The sequence below is a fragment of the Salmo salar genome, chromosome ssa02, assembly GCF_905237065.1.
Source record: "Salmo salar chromosome ssa02, Ssal_v3.1, whole genome shotgun sequence".
Taxonomy (NCBI): domain Eukaryota; kingdom Metazoa; phylum Chordata; class Actinopteri; order Salmoniformes; family Salmonidae; genus Salmo; species Salmo salar.
This window is the reverse complement of record NC_059443.1, coordinates 24,223,810-24,230,572: the sequence shown is the minus strand read 5'-3', so window position 1 is coordinate 24,230,572 and position 6,763 is coordinate 24,223,810. Positions and strand designations below refer to the sequence as shown.

Below are 6,763 nucleotides of genomic sequence, written 5' to 3'. Positions count from 1 at the left end.
GGAAGCCAAGAAGGGGAGTGAGGTGTGTGTGTGTATGTGTACTCAAACACACATGCATGTGGGGTCTGGGAGAGGAAGTGTGTCCATCTGATGAATGGGCATGTGCCTGAACTCAATTTTATACACTAATTGTAGTCTCACCCATTCATTTCTAATGACTGGTCATTTTTGACCAGGAACACCACAGGTGTACAAAAGTTTAAAAAAAAACACCCACAATGTAATGAAAATCATCAAAATGTATTTTGTGTGTTCAGATGCCCTGTGTGGACAAAGTCATGGAACCTTATGACAATCTGATTAAATGAACTACATTTTTCAGAGAGATAACTTGTAAATCGGTCCAAATCGACCAGAACACAGCAGGAGGGTTAAAAGTCCACATATGGACAGACATCCCCAAGTAACATCACACCGTAGATTATACCTGTCACTTGACCGATGTCCTCAGGTGCGATGTCATATGTCTATACACAGAACGTTGGCTTGTTCTTTGTAAATGGAGACCTAATGAAAAGTCTCCAATAAACCACATGGGAGATAAGATTGAAGAGTCTCTTTTGACCATTTACTGAACATATTATTCTGTATCCAGCATCTGCTCAGAAACAGTGGTTGTGCGTATGTAATCTGTTCCTATACAGAGTGAAGGCTTTCCCACCAGGCCGATAAATAAAGGTTGGATAAGTGATGGATCCTTCCTCCAAAGGCCCTAATTTGCCATCACTTTTACCATGTGTTTTCTATATGAACTCAGCTTTGAATGCAAAAAGGATCATTCTGCGGGCTATTGAGCAGTTCAGACTAAAATCATGTGTCGACTTCAAGCCCAGAGGCTCTGAGTATCACTTCATTTCAGCCTAGAAGAACAGAGGGTAAGATCATTTTTTCCCTGCCTGACCACTTGAGGGAACATGGGTAGGTTGCCACTTTTAACTGAAGATATCTGACTTGCTTGATATTGATACAGGTTCATTTTTTGTGTCTCCTTGCTTTCTTTTAATGTAGGTGTTCCTCCCACATAGGGAGATCTTCCAAGTATGGACATCCTCTTTCCATTGGAAATTACTGTGATCATATTGGCATTGTGGAGCATGAGTTTCTACACGCTCTGGGAATCTGGCATGAACAGTCCAGATATGACAGGGATGAATATGTGACCATTGTTTGGAAAAACATATTTTTTTCAGCGTTTTTCAGTTGTAAATTCTAATAATAAGGTCTACATATTATGCATTTTTTGTTATTAAATTCACTTTATATACATTGTTGTATTCACGATGTTAGCAAAATGTTGTGCGTGAAAGTAAATTATGGTTATTTATCATGAGTGTAATAGGCTGTTTTTCAAACTTTAATTTCAGGAAATTTAAGGTGGTAAACTAAAGCAGTAATTAAGTGTCATGAATCCACCCCTTGTCTACAGGTCATGAGAGGAACTTTGTGAAAGTCTCTCCCCATTATTCGATCACCCTGGGTTTCCCATATGACTACAGCTCGGTGCTGCATTACAGTGAGACATCATTCAGCAAGGGAAAGGGACCTACCATCATCACTAAGCAACCTGAGTACCAAAAATGATTGGACAACGCCTTGAAATGAGCCCACAAGATGCCTTGATGCTGAACAAGCTATACGGATGCAGTAAGTGTGTGTCATGAAACCAAGCAGGTCTACTGTACTGTATGTCCAAGTTGAAAAACATGTATATTATTTTCCTCCTGTAGAAAAATCGATTTCATTTATTGAACATTGCAACTTCCACAACCAGAGATTGTTTGGGATGAGTCGCTGCACCATCGAGTTTGTTAGGTGGCTGTAAAAGAATGAAGACTGTCATTGGGGGGCCCTATTCCGATTTCACCAACCTGGGGAAGACAGACGGTGAGATTTAATGCTGTAGTACAGCTCACACTTTACCAATAGTTGACTCCTTCATGAAAATGCTGTTAATACAGACAGTAAACTGAACTACAAATATCAAAGTCATCAGACAATTGTGTTAAAACTGCTCACCCTACTTTAACCAGGTACTGATTTCTTCATGCATGCAAGCACAGCGTCAGGCCAGGAGGGTGACACAGCCCGGCTGGAGAGCAAGGAGATGACTCCCAGCAGGAAATGCAGTGTCTGCAGTTCTACTATTACCACAGTGGTAACGAGTTAGAGCAGCTCAACATCTGGATCAGAGAGTACCGGGATGAGAGGGACTCTAAAGGAACTCTCTGCCTCATCGGACAGATCACAGGTTAAGATGATGAGAAGGTGAATCAACTACATGGAAAATTAATTGCTAGAATTAATTGTTTCATCTCATCTCTAGTGTCTCTCTCTGAAGGTTCCCCAGGATCTCACTGGATGCCCTACCACGTGCCCCTGAATGGCCCAAAACCTTCCAGGTGGAGTTTGAGGTGCGTAAAGGGGCAGGACAGTCTACAGGCGGGTTTTCCATCGATGACATCAACACGTCAGAAACCGAATTCCTCCATCACACCTGGCAGATTAGAGACTTTGAGAATCTTTTAACCACCAGTGACTAACACTTGTGTACAGCCCCAGATACTACTCCCCAGAGGGCTATGCCTACCAGATTGCCATTTATCTTCGTGAAATGTTGTTTGGAGTCTGTGTGTGCTTAGTCTCAGGGAAGTATGATGACCAACTCCAGTGGCCTTGCCCCCATCGACAAGTGACGATTCAACTGCTGGACCAGAATCTCCACATCCAGCAACGCATGTCCAAGCAAATCAGCATTACCACTGAACCCTCACCTCAGGACGGTAAGAGAAATTCAAAAATTCAATACAAGTGTGTTCAAATAACAACCAATTATAGTAAGGGCATAGCTCATTTTCAATATATTTTCTTGCAATACTCAGCCTAACTTTGATCACATTTTCAAACAAACCCTTTAGGGACAGCGGCAAACAGAAATGGCCATGCTTATGAATCATATGACTGAATGAAAATGCTTCTATATTATTTTATTTATTTTTATTTCACCTTTATTTAACCAGGTAGGCCAGTTAGGAACAAGTTCTCATTTACAACTGTGACCTGGCCGAGATAAAGCAAAGCAGTGCGACAAAAACAACACAGAGTTACACATGGAATAAACAAACGTACAGTCAAAAACACAATAGAAAAATCTGTATACAGTGTGTGCAAATGAAGTAAGGAAGTAAGACAATAAATAGGCCAATAGTGGCAAAGTAATTAGAATTTAGCAATTTACACTGGAGTGATATGTGCAGATGAGGATGTGCAAGTAGAAATACTGGGGTGCAAAAGAGCAGAAAAACAAATATGGAGATGAGGTAGGTAGTTGGTTGGGCTATTTACAGATGGGCTGTGTACAGCTGCAGAGATCGGTAAGCTGCTCTGACAGCTGACGCTAAAAGTTAGCGAAGGAGATATAAGTCTCCAACTTCAGTGATTTTTGCAATTTGTTCCAGTCATTGGCAGCAGAGACCCGGAAGGCGGCCAAAGGAGCTGTTGGCTTTGGGGATGACCAGTGAAATATACCTGCTGGAGCGTGTGCTACAGGTGGGTGTTGCTATGGTGACCAGTGAGCTGAGATAAGGTGGCGCTTTACCTAGCAAAGACTTATAGATGACCTGGAGCCAGTGGGTTTGGCGACGAATATGTAGTGAGGACCAGCCAACGAGAGCATACAGGTCGCAGTGGTGGGTAGTTAGTCAGTTTTACGAGGGTATGTTTGGCAGCATGAGTGAAGGAGGCTTTGTTGCGAAATAGGAAGCAAATTCTAGATTTAACTTTGGATTGGAGATGCTTAATGTGAGTCTGGAAGGAGAGTTTACAGTCTAGCCAGACACCTAGGTATTTATAGTTGTCCACATATTCTAAGTCAGAACCGTCCAGAGCAGTGATGCTAGTCGGGTGGACAGGTGCAGGCAGCGATCGGTTGAAGAGCATGCATTTCGTTTTTTTAGCATTTAAGAGCAGTTGGAGGCCACGGAAGGAGTCTTGTATGGCGTTGAAGCTCGTTTGGAGGTTTGTTAACCTGTTGGGGCTAGGGGGCAGTATTTGCACGGCCGGATAAAAAACGTACCCGATTTAATCTGGTTACTACTCCTGCCCAGTAACTAGAAGATGCATATAATTAGTCGATTTGCATAGAAAACACTCTAAAGTTTCTAAAACTGTTTGAATGGTGTCTGTGAGTATAACAGAACTCATATGGCAGGCCAAAACCTGAGAAGATTCCATGCAGGAAGTGGAAATCTGATTTGTGGAATCACCTTCAACACTTTGCCTATGAAACACACCGTGAGTTAGGATTCATTTAGCACTTCCTAAGGCTTCCACTAGATGTCAACAGTCTTTACAAAGTGGTTTGAGTCTTCTCCGGTAAAAACTGACCGAACGAGAGGCCTGGAAAGTTGGTCATAGGGGGAGGGCCATTACTACTATGATGCGGGCGCCCATGGGTACCCTTTCATTCCGAAACGTTTAGTAAGACAATGCAATCGTCCGCCTTGAATATTATTGAAGCTCTGATTGAAAAAGGCCCTAAAGATTTATGTTATACAATGTTTGACATGTTTGAACGAACGTAAATATATATTTTTTGCACATTCGTGACGACAAGTGCCGTGCGCTTCAGTACATTATGGGTAGCCTTCAGAACGCGCTAACAAGAAGGAGCTACATTTGTTGTGGACCTGGGATTCCTGGAAGTGCCTTCTGATGAAGATAATCAAAGGTAAGGGAATATTTACAATAGTATATTTGATTTTAGATGGTTCCAAGATGGCGCTAACCTGTATCGTCTAGCCTATTTTTCTGAGCATAGCACCTCGTTTATTGCAAAGTGTGATTTCCCAGTAAAGTTATTTTTAAATCTGGCAATGCGGTTGCATTCACGAGATGTTAATCTATAATTCTTTGAATGACAATATTAAATTTTAACAACGTTTTCGAATAGTAAATTGTAGCGCTGATTCACCGGAAGCATTTGAGGGAAAATATTTTCTGAACGTCACGCGCCGATGTAAAATGCTGTTTTTATATACAAATATGAACTTTATCGAACAAAAAAATGCATGTATTGTGTATCATGATGTCCTAGGAGTGTCATCTGATGAAGATTGTCAAAGGTTAGTGCTGCATTTAGCTGTGTTTGGGGTATTTGTGATGCATGCTAGTTGCTTTGAAAATGGCAGTGTGATTATTTTTGGCTGGGTACTCTCCTAACATAATCTAATGTTTTGCTTTTGCTGTAAAGCCTTTTTGAAATCGGACAACGTGGTTCGATTCAGGAGAGGTGTATCTATGAAATGGTGTAAAATACTCATATGTTTGAGAAATTGAAGTTATAGCATTTATGAGGTATTTGTATTTCGCGCGACGCGATTCCACTGGCTGTTGACTAGGGTGGGATGCAAGCGTCCCAGGTTCCCAGACAGGTCAAGTCAAGTAGACACCTTTTTTTTTTTTTTTTTTACAAACATGAATGTTATGAAGACCTGACGTGATTGATTTTCTTGCTGCAGATAATTGTGAGTCCATAGTTAGTTGAGAATCCAGCCTTTTTATATATACCTTTTTCATTTCACAATTATATGTATCACTGCACCATTGTAGAGAACAGAATGTAAAGTACTGTATGTATTCTGACATTTAAGTTAGTCTCACACAGCAGACAAAGACTGAACTAACAGGCTCTGTGATCACCTGGACACAGTGATTAACATTCTGTTTGAGAGCAAAGTTATGACGTTCTTCAGGGGAAACCACAAAGCTAGATTTACAAAACCACTCTTAACTGAATTCAGTACAATATACAGTTGATCACCTTAGAATACATATGAAAGACTGACATTCAAATGACAATGCTTTCATTCTTATTTTAAAAAGTGATGCAAACATGTATGGGTATGATTACAACCAATGAAATCAGTTGGAGCAGGTGTCATCCTAACAGCATTTTTTGTTTTCTGACAACACTTGGAATAAACTGCTCTCACAAACTCCTCATTCAAGACATATCAACAATAATCAACCCTCACAGTAATGTAGTTGTCCAATAGATGACATGCAGCAGTACATTTTTCCATGTGAGAACCTCAACCCCTTTCTACTGATTGAGATGTGGTGTGACAGAGAACGTTGAAAACCTGTACTTTCAGAATGACACCCCATGTAAAAACCCAACCAATTGGTAGACCTAAGTGGTTCTCAACTAGCACCTATCCACAGAGGGTACTTGAGAAGACTCATGAGACCATAGCCTTACTGGTAAAAATGTACATGAGGGGGTACTTCTGGGGTACTCCAGGCAGAGAAAAATGTACTTGTGGTAGAGTAACCAAACAAGGTTGAGAACCCAGACAGGTCACCATTTGTCATCCACCCATGCCTAAGGGCGTCGGGAGATGACGTGGAAACCGGCCACTAGGGGAAGAGCAAGCGCTGTTACCTTCAAGTAGGTTTCAGTTTGGCTAAGGCGTTGTGGGCGGGGATGGCAGATGGGCGTAAAGGCGTCCGCATCCTTCCCAGCCGAAACAGTTAGGAAGAGTTTGTGCATAAATCATGATGACATTTTGTTTGTTTTGGACTTTGGTAGGGTTTTTTCTTTTTCTTCGCCTGTTCGACAAGCCAAAGTTGGTAGCCGAAGTCTACACCCCTTCGTCGGTGATTGGTCAACAGTAGAGATTCATCAATAAAGTCATTGTCATTCAACTAGAGATTACTTGTTTTCACAAACATTTCATTGACAAATACTGCACCAAATATCTTA

The 6,763-nt window shown here is 41.3% G+C and overlaps 1 long non-coding RNA gene across 1 annotated transcript; it reads right to left on the bottom strand.

Annotated features, from left to right (window-relative positions):
- Positions 1 to 339: 339 nt before the first annotated feature.
- Positions 340 to 2,959, bottom strand: LOC106577497 (uncharacterized). The gene is made up of 3 exons (XR_001322160.2): positions 2,588 to 2,959; positions 2,017 to 2,494; positions 340 to 1,868 (listed from the first exon to the last, which is right to left on the bottom strand). It is a non-coding gene; the product is annotated as an uncharacterized lncRNA (long non-coding RNA).
- Between the last annotated feature and the right edge of the window lie 3,804 nt (positions 2,960 to 6,763).